At 42.4% G+C, this 20,930-nt stretch overlaps 1 protein-coding gene and 1 long non-coding RNA gene across 11 annotated transcripts in view; one reads left to right on the top strand and one right to left on the bottom strand.

Moving 5' to 3' along the window:
- Positions 1-16,027, bottom strand: part of SLC16A1 (solute carrier family 16 member 1) — a 44,101-nt gene extending 28,074 nt beyond the window's left edge. The window contains 1 exon segment of one of the 2 annotated variants that reach the window (NM_001280273.1): positions 15,704-16,027. The gene's annotated coding sequence lies outside the window, so the exon portion shown is untranslated. 2 annotated transcript variants of the gene reach the window in all.
- Positions 16,028-16,234: 207 nt separating this feature from the next.
- LOC104002302 (uncharacterized) overlaps positions 16,235-20,930 on the top strand; it is a 70,933-nt gene continuing 66,237 nt past the window's right edge. For all 9 annotated transcript variants that reach the window (XR_010159082.1, XR_008539937.2, XR_008539936.2 and 6 more), the window contains exons 1-2: positions 16,235-16,625; positions 20,117-20,215. This is a non-coding gene — a long non-coding RNA (uncharacterized LOC104002302). The remainder of the gene's footprint in view (positions 16,626-20,116; positions 20,216-20,930) is intronic.

Here is a 20,930-nt window from a genome sequence, read left to right as displayed (position 1 = left end):
CATCAGTCACGGCCCGGCTGATAGTTTCATGATGATTAGTTTAAGCGAAATCTAAAGACCTCAATCTTGAGAGTGTCTTGAGGTCCTTGAAGGATCCAAAAAAACCACACTTTGAGAACGGCTGTTTTTTTAAATCATTAATTCAATTTGATCACAAAAGTGACTAAATTGATACCTAATGGTTTATTCAGACTGCATATCATCTTGGTGCATTCAGCTGAATCAGAATCAGGTTAGACAATGTTTTTTTCAGCACTACAGTAAATTCTGATGTATAACAGGGATGTATTAATTATAGAAAAAAGCTGATATATATGTATACTGGAAAGGATGGTCAGAGATGGTACAGAATACACTATTTTTCACTGTACATCATTTAGGCTCTATTTAAATAATATATATTTTATACTTTGATTAAAAGTATGCACATACTTCTTACTTATTAAAATAATTTTGATCAAGGATGTCAAATTTACTATTTTTAGTCAGTTAAAAAAGAACATGCAAAAATTCTATTATAGAACAAAATAATAATTCACTTTCCTTTACGAGTTCTTTAGACAAAATCATGTCCTTTGCAACAACATGAAGATGGTGGCCATTATCCTAAGCAAACTAACACAGTAAACCAAATATTTTTCTCACTTATAAGTGTGAGCTAAACTTTGGGTACACATGGACATAAAGATGGGAACAATAGACACTGGGGAATACAAGATGGGGGAGAAGTGAAGAGGGGCAAAGGGTTGAAAAACTACCTATTGGGTTCTATGCTTACTTCCTGGGTGATGGGTTCAATTGTACTCCAAACCTTACCATCATGCAATATACCTTTGTAAAAAACCTGCACATGTACCCCAGAATCTAAAATAAAAGTTGAATAAATAAATAAATAATGATGTAGTATAAAAAAAGAGTTCTTTGGCTTATCAAGTTTATCCCCTATAGACCTCTTCACACCCTTTTTTTTTTTTTTTTTTTTGAGACAGAGTTTTGCTCTTGCTGCCCAGGCTGGAGTGCGATGGTACGATCTTGGCTCACCGCAACCTCCGCCTCCTGGATTCAAGCAATTCTCCTGCCTCAGTCTCCCAAGTAGCTGGGATTACAGGCATGCTGCCACCACGCCTGGCTAATTTTTGTATTTTTAGTAGAGACGGGGTTTCTCCATGTTGGTCAGGCTGGTCTCAAACTCCCGACCTCAGGTGATCCGCCCGCCTTGGCCTCCCAAAGTGCTGGGATTACAGGTGTGAGCCACCATGCCTGGCCCACATCTTCTTGTAGTCCTAAATACCATACGTATTCTTGGAGAGCATTCTCCAAACCAGAAATTTGTCCAAAGTTTTTCCTAACAAGAAAGCTCGCAATGCACACTTGTCAGGAGTCTACAGGACCATAAAACATATGAAACCTAACATTTGTAACTGTCCTCATCTCTACTGATCTGGAAAAGCCCTGTTTTGTTTCAAGTAAATATAGCATGTGCTAAATTTGTGATACGTGATGAAATGGAGAGTGTTTGTAAGATCTCAGGGCCCTTTCACCACCTAAAGTAAGACAGAAGGAGGTTGAGAGGAGGGTTTCTCCAGCATAAACAATATCCCTTAATTTCCAGCCTTTCTGACACCTCTCTCTGTCCACTGCAGTTCAAGTATGACCCCCTTTTTTTTTTGAGATGGAGTTTCACTCTTGGTGGCCCAGGCTAGAGTACAATGGCGCGATCTTGGCTCACTGCAACCTCCACCTTCTGGGTTCAAGCAATTCTCCTGCCTCAGCCTCCCAAGTAGCTGGGATTACAGGCGCGTGCCACCATGCCCAGCTAATTTTTGTATTTTTAGTACAGACAGGGTTTTACCATGACACCCAGGCTGGTCTCAAACTCCTGACCTCAGGTGATCAGCCTACCTCAGCCTCCCAAAACGCTGGGATTACAGGCATGAGCCACTGTGCCAGGCCAGTATGACACTTTTCTACCTTGTGAATGACTTTTGGTGAAGAATCTTTGCTAAATATTAGTCCAACTGAGTCAGCTGAGCAAAGCTTCAATGCTGAAATTTTTTGAAAAGGCATAAACAAAGTTCAAGTAACATGAAGGCATGTGGACATAAAGAACCAGCCTTAAGAAATTTCCAGAGAATGGGATTTAACTACCAAATAACATGTATTATAAATATTTCTGGCTTGTTAGGTGAAATGGGTTTAAGTTTTCCTAGACAGCTGCCTGGCAATCAATGTTTCTGCTAACCAGCATTAAGAGCTACTTTTGCTATATCATGAACAAAGCCAGTCAAGCTGTTTCAATGAAAAATAAACAAATGGAAAATGTTGGCTTTCTATTTGCAACTTCAACTAAATTTCATTAAGATACAATATGCCTGAGTAAGAATCAATCTTCATTTGTATTTACTGGGCATATGTTGATATATAATTCCAATTAATTTGACTTGACTTTAATACTCTACAATACCCTATGATGCTACTATTGTGACCCCAATCCTAATCCTCTTGTACAGTAGTTGTTTTAGATATGAGGAGGATTAAAGTAGTATAGAGAACTGATGAAGTGAACATATTTGTAAATGGGCAAACTAGCATGCAAACTTAAAGGTAATGAACATAGGTATACATATATGCACGCACTTGTGTGTATATATTTACTTATTTAATCCTCTTTTGTCAATCTCAGTTATGTTAAATAATCTGAATCTAGTAGCAAACACTCTTAATTCTCCTTGTAAGAAAATGACTTACATCATTTGTTCAACCAAATAAGCATGATTTTATTTAGGGAGAATGAGGCTATTATATAAGAAAGGTGTGGGGGTATAAAATGGATCACTTACTTTTGGGATAAGTACCCACATCAGTACAACTTTTTTCAAAAGATAGTGACCCATTCATTTTAAATTGAAAACCGGAATTTTCCAGTGTCTACTAAAAACACCACAGATTAGCCGGGCATGGTGGCGTGCGCCCGGAGTCCCAGCTACTCAGAAGACTCTCTTGAACCTGGAAGGCGGAGGCTGCAGTGAGTGGAAAGGAAGAATGGGGTATACTTTGTTAGCTAACAAAGAAAGATTTGTAGAAGGGCAATATTTTAGGATAATAGCCAAAGAAGATCAAATATCAATGTCCTAAATTATCAAACTTCATCGTATTGTTTTTGCAATTAAAATTGCAAACCGGCTGGGCGCAGTGGCTCAAGCCTGTAATCCCAGCACTTTGGGAGGTCGAGGCGGATGGATCACCTGAGGTCAGGAGTTTGAGACCAGCCTGGCCAACATGGCAAAACCTCGTCTCTACTAAAAATACAAAAATTAGCCGGGCATGGTGGCGGGCGCCTGTAATCCCAGCTTCTCAGGAAGCTGAGGCAGGAGAATCACTTGAACTCAGGAGGCGGAGGTTGTGGTGAGCCGAGATCACACCACTGCACTCTAGCCTGGGTGACAGCATGAGACTCCATCTCAAAAAAAAAAAAAAAAAAGATTGCAAACTAAGATTTAAAAAATTACACACCATACAATTGTATCATCATTTTTAAAAAGTATATCAGGATATACACCAAACTTTTTGGCCATTCATTCAACAAATCTGAGTGCCTGGAGTAAAGGCAGTAAAAGAGAAAAAGAGACAGACATAATCCCTGCCTACATGGAGCTTAGATTCTGGGAAAGAAAGAAAGTAAATAGGTAAACAAATTAATTAAATAAATATGTTCTAATAAGCATACTTAAAATGCCATATTGCTGGAGGTTGAGAAGGGGAATTAATATGCTCTTTCCATATGACTATGTTGACTGACTTGTTCCAATGAACATGTATTACCTGATAGTAAAGAAAATATGGCCAGGTATGGTGGCTCACACCTGTAATCCCAGGACTTTGGGAGGCAGAGGCGGGAGGATCACCTGAGTCCAGGAGTTCAAGACCAGCCTTGGCCATATGGCGAAACCCTGTCTCTACAAAAAATACAAAAAAATTAGACAGCAGTGGTGGCACACACTTGTGGTCCCAGCTACATGGGAGGCTGAGGATCACTTGAGCCCAGGAGGTGGAAATTGCATGAGCCAAGATCACGCCACTGGACCCCAGCCTGGGCAACAGAGTGAAACTCTGTCTCAAAAAACGAAAAACAAAGCCCCACAAAGTAGTAGTTTTAAAACATGACAAGTTATACATGTGTGTTATAGAAAAATTAAAAGATATGTGTGAATAGAAAATAAAATTTACCTATCATTCTACCATCCTCATTTAAAGTTATTTATGTTTTGATGTAAATCCTGACTTCCTTTTATGATAGTCATGCATATGAATAAACATAAATATGGAATATGTATGTATATGCTGCTTAATAGACATTTTCCATTAATATCAGAAACTTCCTTTTTTTTTTGACGGAGTCGCGCTCTGTCGCTGAGGTTGGAGTGCAGTGGTGCAGTCTTGGCTCACTGCAACCCCTGCATCCCAGGTTCAAGCCATTCTCATAACTAAGCCCCACGAGTAGCTGGGATTACAGGTGTGCGCCACCACATCTGGCTACTTTTTATATTTTTAGTAGACATGGGGTTTCACCGTGTTGGCTAGGCTGGTCTCAAACTCCTGACCTCAAATGATCTGCCCGTCTCGGCCTCCCAAAGTGCTGGGATTACAGGCCTGAGCCACGGCATCCAGCCTCTTTTTTTTTTGTTTGTTTGAGACGGAGTCTCTCTCTGTCACCCAGGCTGGAGTGCAGTGGCGTGATCTCGGCTCATTGAAACCTCCGCCTCCCAAGTTCAAGCGAATCTCCTGCCTTAGCCTCCTAAATAGCTCGGAGTACAGGTGCCTGCCACCATGCCTGCTTAATTTTTGTATTTTTAGTAAGGGTAGGGCTTCGCCCTGTTTGTCATGGCGGTCTCAAACTCCTGACCTCAGGCCACCCGCCTCAGCATCACAAAGTGCTAGGCTTATAGGCGTAAGCCACTGTGCCTGGCCGGAAACATTTTTTGATGTGTCTAGTTCCACAATGCTGTTTTTGAAGAATAGCATTCGGGTCTATGGATGTATTATACTTTAAAACATTACCTACTGTTGGCCGGGCGTGGTGGCTCACGCCTGTAATCCCAGCACTTTGGGAGGCCGAGGCGGGTGGATCACCTGAGGTCAGGAGCTTGAGACCAGCCTGGCCAACGTGGTGAAACCCCGTCTCTACTAAAAATATGAAAATTAGCTGGGCATGGTGGCGGGTGCCTGTAATCCCAGCTACTTGGGAGGCTGAGGCAGGAGAATCACTTGAACCCGGGAGTCGGAGGTTGCAGTGAGCTGAGATCGCGCCATTGCACTCCAGCCTGGGCGACGGAGCGAGACTCCGCCTCAAAAAAAAAAAAGAAAAACAAAAAACAAAAAACATTACCTACTGTTGTCCAGGTGCGGTGGCTCACACCTGTAATCCCAGCACTTTGAGAGGCCGAGGCAGACAGATCACCTGAGGTTGGGAGTTCAGGACCAGCCTGACCAACATGGAGAAACCCTGTCTCTACTAAAAATACAAAATTAGCCAGGCATGGTGGCGCACGCCTGTAATCTCAGCTACTAGGGAAGCTGAGGCAGGAGAATCACGTGAACCCAGAGGCGGAGATTGAGGTGAGCCAAGATCATGCCATTGGACTCCAGCCTGGGCAACAAGAGCACAACTCTGTCTCAAAAACAAAACAAAAAAACCTACTGTTGCACATTTAGGTTGCTACATTCTTTTTTCCTTTTATAGTATTTTCCATACTACTGTGGAGAACTAGAAATTTAGGATATAATTTTAGACAAAGAATTTCTGAAAATTCTATTTTTTATTCATATTGCCAACTTGCTGTTAAGATTCTACCAATTTCTTCTTCCTACCACAGTGTAACAAAGGGTTATTTTTTCACTCTTTCACTGCATTTTGTGGCAAAAGTATTTTCAACTAACAACCATGGCCACAGCAATATTAAAAAACTAAGAGTAGGTTGGGCACAGTGGCTCACACCTGTAATCCCAGCACTTTGGGAGGCCAAGGTAGGAGGATCCACTTGAGTTAAAAAAAAAAAAATCCCTATATCTCATCCAAATATTAGCATTAGATGAACTTCAAGTAATCTAATTTTCCCAGTTTTTGAGAAGTAGAGAAAAATATGAAACCAGAAAAAAAAACCTCTCAGTGATGTAATGCTTTCTAGATCTACTGCTCTCTACAGTGAAAGAAGCAGAAAAGTTTTTGTTTTGTTCTGTTTTGTTTGTTTGTTTTTCTTGAGAGGGAGTCTCGCTCTGTCGCCCAGGCTGTATGCAGTGGCACTATCTCGGCTCACTGCAACCTCCGCCCCTCGGGCTGAAGCAATTCTCCTGCCTCAGCCTCCCAAGTAGCTGGGATTACAGGCATGCACCACCATGCCCAGCTATTTTTTGTATTTTTAGTAGAAAGGGGTTTCGCCATGTTGGTCAGACTGATTTTGAACTCCTGACCTCAGATGATCCACCCAACTCAGCCTCCCAAAGCGCTGGGAGAAAGAACTTATCAATCTTGTTTTCTGAGCTATTCTTGGCACAAAGAACTTATCTATCTTGTTTTCTGAGCTATTATTACACCAGCAAATTTTGCCTTTTTTAATGCTTCATTTTTGCCTTCTTCTCACAGACTGAAAAACTGGCTACTACCTAAGTTGAGAGTCCCATGTCCCTTTCACATATTAATTTATTTCTTGGTTGGCCAGGAGTTTCCAAATATAGACCCATTTCACATTTTATAAAATGACATGAGATGTCATGGAGAAAAGAAAGTTGGGGGCTATGTCCATCAATAGTACGTTTTGCTTGGCAGAATTCTAAATTATATTCTGGAATAAATAATGGTATGTGTTCTATTTTCTACAGCAACCCAAAATATATTCAACAAATCGATATCTAAGTGGGCCATTTAAATTTATTAACACATAACCTACCCTGTTCCAGAATTTGAAGAAATGTACTGGCTGGATTAAAGTTACAAATAAGTGAGTTGTCAGGATTATATCATTTATGTTACTTTGAATGTAAATGAGTATTTGAATATATTAATAATAGATGGTATTTCTATTACAATCTACTTCACTTCCACTATCAGATGCCAAATAGGGAGAATAAGTGGATTATAATTCATTAAGAAAAAGATAAACAACAGAGAAAGCTTTTCCTTTTCTTGCAAACAGCTAAATTGAACTATTCACTCACAGAAATAATTAACATTTTACTTAGTTTTACATTAACAAAATCTTTGAGGACTAGAGACAACAAAGTAATATAACATTTCATTTTAAAGTTTTAGTCTCATTTTAAACGTTTTTAAACCATATTTTAAATATGTATTTACATCTCTAATCTCTTCTAATAACTTTTTAATAACTGCTTGTATATAACAGTAACTGTTTAAAAATTCCTTGAGTAAGTCTGAACTTCATTATGATGCTATCTTTGACTTCCCCCATTATCTCCAATAAAGATCTAAGTTGTTTTGTTTTCTTGTTTGCTTCACCAGTAACAGACAAATCTCACAAAAGAGTATTAAAATTGAGTACTCTTTGGCACTGAAACATGATTCACCATTCTCTCCATGGAAATCTTTAGTAAAAGGAGAAAAATTTGCTGGGTGCGGTGGCTCACGCTTGTAATCCCAGCACTTTGGGAGGCCAAGGTGGGCGGATCACCTGAGGTCAGGAGTTCGAGACCAGCTTGGCCAACATGGTGAAACCCCATCTCTACTAAAAATACAAAAAATTAGCCAGGCGTGGTGGTATGCGCCTATAATCCCAGCTACTTGGGAGGCTAAGGCAAGAGAACCGCTTGAACCCAGGAGGCGGAGGTTGCAAGTGAGCCAACATCACGCCACTGTATTCCAGTTTGGGCAATGAGAGCGAAACTCGGGCCGGGGGCGGTGGGGGAGAAAAAAAAAAAAGAAAAATTCACGTGATCTGAAGAGAAACCAGGGTATACTATTCTCAAATGTTTACTTGCAAAGCTTTTTGGGAAGATATTTGCAGACATTAAAAATGTATCAAAGTCAGCATTATTACCTCAAAACAGCACCATTAAATAGCCTTTTTAATTGCTAACGATATAAATCTTAGACTATGCTGCCATTAAGATAATTGTCAGTTATTTTATTAGAAATATACAATATATATTTTTTTTAGATGGAGTCTAGCCTAAAATATACAATTTTTTTTTTTTTTTTGAGACAGTCTTGCTCAGTTGCCCAGGCTGGAGTGCAATGGTGCGATCTGGGCTCAATGAAACCTCCGTCTCCCGGGTTCAAGCAGTTCTCTTGCCTCAGCCTCCAAAGTAGCTGGGATTACAGGCAACCGCCATCATGCCCAGCTGATTTTTATATTTTTGTAGAGGCAGGGTTTCATCATGTTGGCCAGGCTGGTCTCGAACTCCTGACCTCAGGTGATCTGCCTGCCTGGGCCTCCCAAAGTGCTGGGATTATGGGCGTGGCCCCTGCGCCGGCCAATATACAATTTTCAAATGAGTGTTTTATTTTATTTTATTATTTTTTTTTGAGACAGAGTCTCGCTCTGTTGCCCAGGCTGGAGTGCAGTGGCGTGATCTCCATTCACTGCAAGCTCCGCCTCCCGGGTTCATGCCTTTCTCCCGCCTCAGCCTCCCGAGTAGCTGGGACTACAGGCGCCCACCACCATGCCCGGTTAATTTTTTGTATTTTTAGTAGTAAAATATTTGCATTTTTAGTAGTAGAGACAGGGTTTCACCGTGTTGGCCAGGATGGTCTCGATCGCCTGACCTTGTGATCCGCCTGCCTCGCACTCCCAAAGTGCTGGGATTACCTCCACCTCTCAGGTTCAAGCGATTCTCCTGCCTCAGCCTCCCAAGTAGCTGGGATTACAGGCATGCATCACCATGCCCGGCTAATTTGGTATTTTTAGTAAAGACAGGGTTTCTCCATGTTGGTCAAGCTGGTCTCGAACTCTCAACCTCAGGTGATCCACTCGCCTCGGCCTCCCAAAGTGCTGGGATTACAGGCGTGAGCCACTGCGCCCGGCCTCAAAGGAAAATTATTATGCCTTAATTTGTGACAATCATTTTATTCTCTGTTAGCATATACACAAACATTTTGTTCCCTCTCATTTGTGAGGTCAGAATTTATGATGATTAGTAAATAAAACCAAGTCAATAACCAAGAAATGGCATCATGATTCTGTAGAATCCTGTGACATCAGCATCTGTGTGCCGTGTTGCTTCACAGGTTCTGGCTAACTTCATTCTAACCTTGGAACAGAAGTAAAGAAGTTAGGAGCAGGGGTCCTTAGACTCTGGTGCCAGGGATTCCTTTGGCCATTTAGTAAAACTTATGGAACCCTTGTCAGAATAATGTTTTCTTTTTTTAATATAATTTTATTTTTTTTTTCTTAAACAAATAGAGACAGGGTTTCGCCATGCTGCCCAGTCTGCTCTTGAACTCCTGGGCTCAAGTGATCCACCCACCTCAGCCTCCCAAGTGCTGGGATTACAGACGTGAGCCACGTGCCCAGACAGAATAATGTTTTTAAATGCATAAAATAAAATGCAAAGATAGAACTGTCAAAATACTTTAATTGGAATTAACAATGTGCTTTTAAAAAATAAAATAAGATCCAGCTGTGGGTCTAATAATCACACTAATTTTGAGGTAGTGATAAGCTTAAACAATTTCAAGATAGCTATAACAGCTGCATTATGGTATGAAGTACATGATTTCTACTGGTGACAAAGTCACAGTTACTGCTAATACAACCATGGTTTGTTGCCTACACTCATATTTGAATGAAATTCCAAGTTTTAGTTATAGGTTAATGAAAAGATATAATATTTTCCCCCCAAACAAGTTCACAGACCCCTCGAATTCAATAGACCTTAGGGGATCAATATGCAGACCCCAGGATAAAAATTTCTCATACAGGAACAGAAGAGCAGGTCAATAAAGTACAAACGTAAGTTTTGGTTCCCAAAACTCAATAAGACAAATTACAAAGGCCCTGTTACCTCCAAAATAGTCTAACACACCACAGCAGTGTATAGACTTTCATTCATTCAATAATCTTCAAAAGGTTTGTGTAGGAAGAGCAAAATCAGAAGGAAGACATATTTTTCAATCAATGATCAAATATATAGCTTACAATATCAGTAGATTTTGAGGAAATTCTCCTATACTAAGGCTAAGTCATTGTAATTAAGTCAGATTCAACAATATCATGAGTTGTGATTAGCAACATGATAGTGTAGATAACCAACAGAGTTGGATCTTACTCTGCAGGACAAATGGTCAGTGACACCCTTCAATGGCTCAGCCCATGCAGCTGCCTCACTGGTGTGGTGGATGTGAACCCTTCTTATCATTATGCATACTGTGATCCCAGAAGATTGTTATTGCTGGACAGGTGAGGTAGCTCACACCTGTAATCCCAGCACTTTGGGATGCCAAGGCAGGAGGATGGCTTGGGGCCAGGAGTTTGAGGCCAGCCTGGGTAACATAGTGAGACCCTATCACTAAAAAAATGTTTAAATAAATTAGCTGAGCATTATGGCCCATGCCTGTAGTCCTAGCTACTCAAGAGGCTGAGGTGGCTCTGCTTGAGCCCAGGAGTTACAGGCTGCAGTGAACCATGATGGTTTCACTGTACTCCAGCCTGGGCGACAGAGTGAATTTATAAATTTATAAATTATAATTTATAGATTTATAAAATTATAATTTATAAATTTAGAATGTATAAATTCTATACATTCTATCTTTAAAAAAAAGATTGTTATTGCATTTTAATCTCTTCTCAGGATGACACTAGGAACCAAACATGCCACCTAAACTAGTCCTTCCATTCATTGTAAAAATCTCCTATAACACTCCCTTCCTGCAAAGAGAAAAATATATAAACTAGGTAGCAGTATTACAAATGAAAAGTGGGGGGTTGGACGAGAAATAACAAAAGGGACAAGAGATTGGCACCAACTGCATGTGGTAGGGCAGGGGGGCCTACTAGGAGAAATATTAAGAAGATTCAGAGGTTTTAAGCCTGGCTACCTTCAAGAATGGTAGAATCAGAAGAAAAAAACTAGGTTTGGAGGATGAAGGAAAGTTGAGAACAGGCAGAGATAATGAGCTTTAAGTGACATATTAAGTTCAAAATGCCCAAGAAGCAACTGGAAAAGTAGATCATCAATAAGAGTGTTCAACCCCTGTCCTTGAGGAACTTACAATCTGGAATCCTTTTATAGCTAAAGATTTGGATTTAGTAGTGATTCTACTAGGTATTCTCTAAATAAAAGCTGTGGGAACAGCAAAGTCCTCCAAGAAAGAGCACGAAAGACCAAAAGAAATGCCATAAATTTAAGGACAAAAATTTTAAATATTCTAAATACTAAAAGCCATTTGAAATGTTAACATCAAGTGCTAAAAACACTTTTACAACTTAAAATAGTGGCCTTTTAAGAGGATATACCTCAATACATTTAAATACATTTCCAGAAAACGACAGTGTCTCAATAACATAGCATATTGTATTAAAACATAAACTTTAACTTGTCCTTCCTATTCAAACTGTACCTCTCTTTATAGAGGCATTCTAGTTACATTAAAAATAAATGGTAGAATTAAAGGCATAATTATTTCCACTTGCAAACCACTAGTGAAATAATGAAAACAGGCTATTAGTGTAGTACAAAGAGGGATAACCAAATATATGCCTCCTGAAGGAAGTACACACCAATATCTAGGAATTATACTTATCCTCTCCCCCCACACTCCCACTCGGAAATCAAACCTGAACTAAATTTGTTCAGTCTTCAATCTAGCTACCAATTTACAAGAAATACAAAGGATAGAGGGACACATTAAACTAGGACATGTTAAATCTATACCTGAGGGACACATTCATCAACATCTAGGATGAGAGAAACCGGAGGAAAAATGGCCTGGTTCCTTCAACAAATATTAGGTTGGTGCAAACATAATTGCGGTTTTTCAATTGCCATTGAAAGTAATGGCAAAAACCACAATGACATTTGCACCAATCGTACAAGGAAAATACATTACGAGGAAAATAATTAAGATGAGGGAACCTATAGATTAAAAAGTTTAAGAGACATCCCAAACAAATGTAATATGTTACCTTGTTTGGACCCCAAATCAAACCAACCAATTATTTAAAAACAACTGAGGAATATTTGAATACTGACTGGATATTTGGCGATGTTAATTTTTAAAGGTAGGGTAATGGCATTGTGGTTATGACTTTCTCAAGAGTTATCTTTCAGATATCTATATTGAAATAAAACAAATGAAATCATTTGTAGAATTTGCTTCACAGTAATCCAGTAGGGTCTGGGGAAAGTAGATAGGGGAAGAGATAAATCGTGTCGCTCAACTCTTTGTGTTTTGAAATTTTCCATACTTAACTGTTCAAAAGGGAAAAAAGAAAAACACCATTCTCAGGGGTTGCCAACAAAAACTGAAAACAACAGTTTGAATTTTGTCTCCAAGCCTTACAAGCTGAGCAGCCCTGGTCTAGTCACACAACTTCTTAGTGTCCCTATTGGTTAAATGGAGACAAACAAATACCACCTAATAAACTCGTATTTGTTCAAGCCAGAAACCTGGGTTATATCCTTAACGTCTTTGACTTTCCCAGTCTCCCACATCTGGTCTCCACCAAATCCTCCACCAAATCCTGTCTGTTTCTCTACCAAATCCTGTCTTGTCCATCACTGTGGTCTCACACCACTCCAACAGCCTCCTTTCAGCCTGTTCTCCATATTGCATCCAAAGTGATGTTCCTAAAACACAAAATCCAATCAGGTTATCCCCAGCCCCACTGAAAATCCTTTTTTTTTTTTTTTTGAAACAGAGTCTTGCTCTGTCGCCTGAGCTGAGCTGAAGTGCAGTGGTGTGATCTCAGTTTTCATTGCAGCCTCCACCTCCTGGGTTCAAGCTGTTCTCCTGTATCAGCCTCCCAAGTAGCTGGGATTACAGAAGCATGCCACCATGCCTGGCTAATTTTTTGTATTTTTAATAGAGACAGGGTTTCACCATGTTGGCCAGGCTGGTCTTGAACTCCTGACCTCAAGTGATCCACCCGCCTCGGCCTCCCAAAGTGTTGGGATTACAGGCGTGAGCCACCAGCTTGAAAATCCTTCAACTGCTTTCAATCAGCTTCAAGACAAGAGCGCTCCTTTAAAATTTTTTTACCCTCCTTTATCCCTTAAAAATCCCTTTAATTTTTTTACCCTCCTTGATTCCTTAAAATGGCTTACAAGGCTCTCCATTTTCGCATACTGTCTATCTCTTCAACTTCTATCTCTTCCCATTCTCTTTGACTTTTTTATGCTTTAGCTTTGGTAAAATTCTTTCAGCTCTTGCATTACACCCTGTACTCTTGAGTGTAGCTTCAGTGTTCATGCCTGGAATGTTCTTTCCACCCATCATCACTGCCTTGCCTGGCTAGCTCTTTCATCCTTCAAGTCTCAGGTTAAACAGTATTTCCTCAGAGAGGTCTAGCCAAATTGCTTCTATACTAAGTTGGGTGTCTTCTCACATCTACACAATACAGTATTTGTTCCTACAGGAACCTGTACCTACCCTATTATAACAGTACCTACTTGTTTGTAAAGAGTATTTGCTGTGACAATTATATATTTATCTGTTTTCCAGCTAGACTATAACTCTAGGAGGGCAAGTGGTAAAATTTGTTCACTGCTGAATCCTAAGTCTCTCATGGTGCCTGGTAGCCAATAACAAATTGCTGAACATATAAAATTCACAACAATCTGGACTGTTTTCCTCATACCCGAGTTCCATCTTCCTAGTCCTCAACTGCAACAAAAACAAGACAGCTATGTAGGCATTTACGCAGAGATCTTAATCTTGCATAGGAGTGAGCATTATAAAGTGAATTGAAAACACGATGGGAATGCAGAACATAAGGAGCTGAGAAATCTATTTTCAGGCTGAGATAATTTGTATCCAAATTTACAATCTAAAGAAAAATCAGGAGTGCCAATCTAACAAAAATGAGTCCAAAGACACACATAGTTCCCACCAAACCATAACAAGTTTTCAGACCTAAGATGTTAGATCACTTAATCCCTCCAGCCCCAGTTTCCTTATGTGTAAAACAAGGGATCCTGATCAGCTGGTCATTAGGATCCTTTCCAGGGCTAATATATGCCCTAATATTTAAAGGCTAAAACATGTAAACTAGTGAAACGCTAATCATTTGCTTTCATCCTATAGTGATATGACTTTTTTCCTTTTTAATCTGTTTAAGGACATTACAGTATATCCCGTTAAGCTTACAACTAAACCTTCAAATCTATTCAGCTATAAAAATCTTACAAAATGCTCCTCAGATCATTAACTTGCATATTTAACAATGGTAACTGCAATCTGATGAAACAACAGCATCTACCTAAGCTCAAAATGAATTACTGAAATATATTCAACTTCTGTGTAAATAATAAATCTTACCACGTGTTTTAAGTGCTAAATATCTTGAATTGTTGGTCATTTCTATGGCAATCTGAAGGCAAAGTCGTGCCCCAGGGTGTAAGACTTGAATTTATGGGTACTATTTAACACCTAACTAAAAAACTGAAGATACATAGTCTTTGCATCACCTCACTGGGCTGGTGGTTGGGATAAAAAAATTGTTGAAACCAGAGTAATTTTTGAAAAAAAAATTCAAAACAAGTTATAGTAAGTTACAGTAAATAAAGTAGCGTGTAAACATTTTACTGTTATCAGTAGCAGCCCAGTTTCTAATCAGCCACTGGAAACCCAAGGAAAGACTAAAGTAGTAACAAGTTTGTCTCCTGGTTTAGATTAATTACAAACTAGTTTTGGCAACTGCTTGTTCCATCAAATATGTCATGACAAAGTAATAAAATGTTAAAACGCATGCTGGAAAAAAAAAAAAGACGTACTTGGAACAAAAAACTTGCATCGGACCAAGTGTAACGCTATCCTCCAGATTTCTCTCAACAGGGCCGCCTTAAGTCCATGAGTAGAAGAGCGCTGCGGCGGACGCTGGCAGCCACAGGTTGAATGACAAAGAGCCCCGTCAGCACCACTCCCAGGAGTCTGCGGGCTGCCCCGTCCCCTCCGCAAAGTCTACTCGAACCCTGCATTCACGCCTTGGCTGTGGGGAATGCGGCTCTCCGCATCACTCTCCCAAGTCACCAGGTGGGGCAAGGATCGGCGGGCCAAGAAGGTTGGGGCGGACAATGTCACGAATCATAAATAACTTCTGCCCCGAGTCCCTTCCCTTGGGGCAGAAGCGGCCAGGAGAGTCTGGAGTACCACATGCAGCAGCCTCATGTTATCCCTTTTCCAGATCAAAGCATCTCTCGAGGAGCCTATTGAAGACTTAGAGGGGAAGGGACTTCCCTACCGTCACCGGGCACCACGACCCAACTCCTCGGCCAGGCCAGGCACCGGCATCTTAGCACGGGGCCCGCGGCTCGGCTAAGAGAGGCGCTGACCCCAGCGCCTCAAGGTCTCCTTCACCAGCACTGCAGTCCGAGGCCACGCGGCTGCCTGTGACCACGATGCCCTCTGCTGGGCCGCCTCCCTCCGCCGGAGACAAAGTCTCCCAATCCCGGAGGTCCCCTCCGACCCCACCAGGGCAGCGAGGGCACCGTGGGGTCCGCGCCGCGTGCCGCCGGCTGTTACCCAACTAACCGTTATATGCGCGGATCGCAGCGCCGAGCGTGTGCGTGAGGTGGTGGCGCAGGCTGGAGTTCCACGGGGCCCAGGGTCCGGCTCCCGTCCTTCGCTCGCTGCCTCGTTTGCTTGTTCCAGTATCCACGCAGCTAGCCAGTCACGTCGCAGCTCACCACTTTGTCTGGCCGGGCCAGCGAGGCTGCCTTATAACCCGCCGGGGCCCGAGCATGCGCGCAGGGGGCGGAGTCGTCTCTCCCGGCCGCCGCCCCCTCCCCGCCACACAGACATCCGAACTGCAGCCCGCGCCTCCACACGCTTTCAGCCGCGCGCGCCCTCTAGCTCGCCCGCGCGCGCCGGCGCCCCCTCCCCGCCACGTGACCGGCGTCCCAGTCCGACCCGCGCGCTGCGCCTCTTCTGAGCGGCGCGGAGCTACCACACCCTGCCAGACTCGCCCTTGGGTCCCTGTCTGACGAGCTCTAGGCAATCTGCCCTCGTTCGGGACACAACCATCGGTCTCACCCCTCAGTTTCTGCCAGAGAAAAAGGAAAAGTCACCAAGAGGCCTGACCCTGACGGGTGGGGGAGATGCGCGTGTGGAGTAGCGGGAAGCGACTGAGGAGCGGGGACTGGGCAGCATTTGAATGGATGCGGGTGCCGCTGGCACCCGGGAAGACGCTGGGGGCCGGCGCTGTAGAGCCGGGCATGGGCTGGGATGTGTTTGGATTCCAATCCGGGCCTGACACCAGTTCAGTGACCTCGGGAAGTTCCCCAACCCTCCGGGCCTGTTTCCTCCCTTTGAAGTGGCGACAGTAGTAGAACCGACCTCGTAGGCTCATCGGGAGGTCCTGATGGGAGAACCCATGCAACTTGCCACCATAGAGCCAGGCCCGCGGCGATTGGCTCCTGGTGGGTATTAAAGACGAGTCGGGAAAGAAGAGCAGGTAAGAGGGTGGGGAGACTGGCCCAGTGGGTTGGGGTGTGCACCTCGGCCACGTGGAAAAGCGAGAATGCAGGGGCCGGACGCTTATGGACGATGCATATGTGGGGCCGGATAGAATTGTGGCAGGCGGCGCTGGGGCTGATGCGCCTCACCCGGATTATCCTCTGTAATCCTCAGCCCTGTGAAGTGGGCACTGCCATGAACATTTTGTAAATAAGGCACCCGAGGCTCAGAGAGGTGAAGTAACTTTCCAGACGGTCCAGCTTGTCAGCGGCCAGCATTTGAAGTCACACTCCAGAGCCTGTTTTTAACATAATAGCCGCTGTGACCGCATAACCAACGTGTGTGTGTTGAAGTGATCAAATAACCATGGGGTGTTTTTGATGTCTAGGACTTTTGAGAAATACCGAAAAATATGAGGCAAGGCCCCTGCCTTCAAAGAGCTTGCAAGTTTTTGGGGGAGACTTAGGCACAAATTAACCAACATCTGTTGAGCACTTGCTGCTTGCCAGGACCCTGCCCTTCCCCTCGTGTCTTCCTCCCTTCCAGGACTCACCCCCTCACTTACCCTCCCCCTCAATTCTCACAGCAACCCTGGGAGGTAGGCCTTATGGTTTCTGTTTTGCAAATGAAGAACCTGAGATTGAAGAAGAGTAGAGATTGGAGGATCAGGTCCTGAGAGGTCCCATGTGCTTTCCAATAACAGTTCAGTATATTAGAAGACAGTATGGCATCCACGGCCAAGTACTACTAGTGAGTAATACAGTAATTGCTTTTTACATTTGATAAACACGGAGAAAGGGAAGGCATTTCGGGTCATTGGGGCAGCTAGGACTTATAAGAGCAGTGCTAGGGTGGCAGCAGCATTCAGGTAGATGGTAAGGAGAATTAAGTTAGAGAGACAGGATCCTCAGTCTGGTTCAGAAGTAAATATATAAGGGCCTGTTCTATGGAATGTAGTGAGAAGTGGTTAAATAAGATGAATCCCAGGAAACCTCAAAAGAAGGCTTATAGAGCCCCATAGGGTGGTAGATTCACACTATAGACCTGAGAGCCAGATCTGTTGAGTTCCAAATTTGATTCTTGCACTTACCAGCTCTGTGTCCTCAGGCAAGTCATTTTACCTTTCCAAGCCTCACTCCCAACTCTGTAAAACAAGGATAATACCTACCTCAGGGTTATTATGATAATAAAACTAGTATTTATTTCAGGCCGGCGTGGTGGCTCAAGCCTGTAATCCCAGCACTTTGGGAGGCCGAGGTGGGAGGATCACTTGAGGCCAGGATTTTGAGACTAGCCTGGCCAACATGGTGAAACCCTGCCAATACTAAAAATACAAAAATTAGCCATGCGTAGTGCATAGTACCAGCTACTCAGGAAGTTGAGACAGGAGAATTGTTTGAACCCGTGAGGCAGAGATTGCAGTGAGCCAAGATCTCATCATTGCACTCCAGCCTGGGCAATAGAGTGAGATTCCGTCTCAAAAAAAAAAAAAAAAAAAAAAAAGGTCCGGGTGCAGTGGCTCATGCCTGTAATCCCAGCACTTTGGGGTGCCGAGGCGGGTGGAGCACGAGGTCAGGAGTTCAAGACCAGCCTGGCTAATGTGGTGAAACCCTGTCTCTACTAAAAATACAAAAAGTAGCCAGGTGTGGTAGCATGTGCCTGTAGTCCCAGCTACTTGGGAGGCTGAGGCAGAAGAATCACTTGAACCTGGGAGGTGGAGGTTGCAGTGAGCCGAGATGGTGCCACTGCACTCCAGCCTGTCCAGCCTAGGCAACAGAGTGAGACTCCGTCTCAAAAAAAAAAAAATTAGTATTTATTTTGCAGTGTCTAGCATATAGAAAACATTAATGAGACCTAACCCTAAAGATTAACCCTAGATGCCCTTCCCTTGAATAGACCCTAAGGAGGCTCTGAGAGGGGCCCTAACAGTATGTTCAACAGGATCATACTTTGTGTTGTATTGCAGTTTTGTACTCCTATCCTTGAAGATAGACAGTCATCAAAATTATAGACACCTCAGGCCCTACAAAACCTGGATCTGCTTTAATAGATTTTAGTGTTGTGAAGACTTTGGAATCAGAAGACCTGGTCCCGGCCGGGCACGGTGGTTCACGCCTGTAATCTCAGCACTCTGGGAGGCTGAGGTGGGTGGATCACCTGAGGTCAGGAGTTCAAGATCAGCCTGGCCAACATGGCCAAACCCTGTCTCTACTAAAAAATGCAAAAAAAAAAAATAGGCCTAGGCCGGGCACGGTGGCTCACGCCTGTAATCCCAGAACTTTGGTAGGCTAAGGCAGGCAGAACACCTGAGGTCAGGAGTTTGAGACCAGCCTGAGCAACATGGAGAAACCCTGTCTCTACTGAAAATACAAAATTAGCCAGGCGTGGTGGCGCATGCCTATAATCCTGGGAGGTGGAGGTTGTGGTGAGCTGAAATCACGCCATTGCACTCCAGCCTGGTCAACAAGACCAAAACTCCATCTAAATAAGTAAATAAATAAATAAATAGGCCAGGGGCAGTGGCTCATGCCTGTAATCCCAGCACTTTGGGAGGCTGTGGCGGGCGGATCACGGGGTCAGGAGTTCGAGACCAGCCTGACCAACATGGTGAAACCCCGTCTCTACTAAAAATACAAAAATTAGCCTGGCGTGGTGGCATGCACCTGTAATCCCAGCTACTCAGGAGGCTGAGGTTGGAGAATCGCTTGAACCCAGGAGGCAGAGGTTGCAGTAAGCCGAGATGGTGCCACTGCACTCCAGCCTGGGTGACAGAGTGCAAAAAGAAAAAAAAAAAAAAAAGATCTGGTCCCATAACTGCTATCTGTGTTATTCTGGGCAATTAATTCACTGAACTTCCCTGGGCTTTAGTTTCCTCGCCAGATAAATTAAAAATAATACCTACTAGCCTGAACTGTTGTGTTAATCAAATGAGATAGTATCTGCAGAAGTAATTGGTAAAACTTGGAAAGTGTTCTGTATTTATGAATTAATGTCATAATTTGTCTAAAGTACATAAAAGGGAAAAATTAAAAGCAACTACAAGGCTCTTACCTGGAAAAATAGAAACACGGTGGGTGGGTGAGCTGGTGAAAATAATAAAATAATACAGGTAAAATCCTTGCTCTTCTGCCAGGTTTTTTTCCTGATTTGAGGCACACGACATTGAAGAAATGAACTAGGGAGCATAGGATGAGAAATCAGAGTGGAGAGGAAATTGGAGATCATCTAAGGCACTCCTGACTTTTTACAGAAATGGAAATTAAGGCCCAGGGATGCTAAAAGACTTGTCTGAGGCCTCCCATCTAATGATTGGCATGATCAGAAACTCCAGTTTCTTTAAGTATAAAGAACAAGTACAACCTTTAAGATAAAATATTTTGTCATGGGGGTCTTTCAGAATCATTACATCAGAACCAGAGAAGGCCTGGTACTCTCTACTGGCTTTTAGCTTTATCACAAAATTCTTAGGATTCACTTTCTGTTTTAAAGGTTGATAGACTGGATGCTGCTATGGTAATCTGCCTCAGGAAAATGCCGGACTGTTGTTTGCAAGCTGGTTAAGTGAGCAAATCTTGGGAAGATTTCAAGGTAAGAGTTGTAACTTCGGAAGTTAGTGATGCAATAAGAAATGCAAATGCAAACTTCAAAAATTATGATATAGGTACTCTTTAAGCTGAGTAAGTTGCTCTATTGCGTTATCTGAAAAAAGAAAGATGAAATTACAGTGTGTTCTCTGGAATTCACCTACTTAACTTACATTCTTTCAGTTACTTCACCATTTCTGTGATGTAGTAGATAGGAAGGTGCTATTTTGCCCATTTTAGTAACAATAAACAATACAGGAAAGGATTCTTTTTTTAATTGACACATTGTAATTGTACATATTCTAGGTTACAGTTTTGGTGTTTCCATACATACAAATGTTGTATACTGATCAAATCAGGGTACTTAGCATATCTCTCACCTCATGCTATTTTGTAATATACAATACCTTATTGTTAACAGCAACCCTACTGTGCAATAAAACACCAGAACTTATTCTTCCAATCTAATTGTCACTTTGTACCTGTTGACCAACCTCTCCCTATCCTCCTTTCCCCTCTCCCCTTTCTAGTCTCAGATAACCACTGTTCTCTCTGCTTCTAAGATATAAACTCTTTCTTTAAAAAAAATTAGATTCCACAGATCATACAGTATTTATCTTTCTGTGTCTGGCTTATTTCACTTAACATAATGTCCTCCAGGTTTAACCGTATTTTCACAAATGGCAAGATTTCATGCTTTTTTACAGCTGTATAATATT

The sequence above is a fragment of the Pan troglodytes genome, chromosome 1 (genome assembly GCF_028858775.2).
Source record: "Pan troglodytes isolate AG18354 chromosome 1, NHGRI_mPanTro3-v2.0_pri, whole genome shotgun sequence".
In the NCBI taxonomy this organism is placed as follows: domain Eukaryota; kingdom Metazoa; phylum Chordata; class Mammalia; order Primates; family Hominidae; genus Pan; species Pan troglodytes.
The sequence above is the reverse complement of the archived record's forward strand: the minus strand, read 5'-3'. Positions and strand labels throughout refer to the sequence as shown.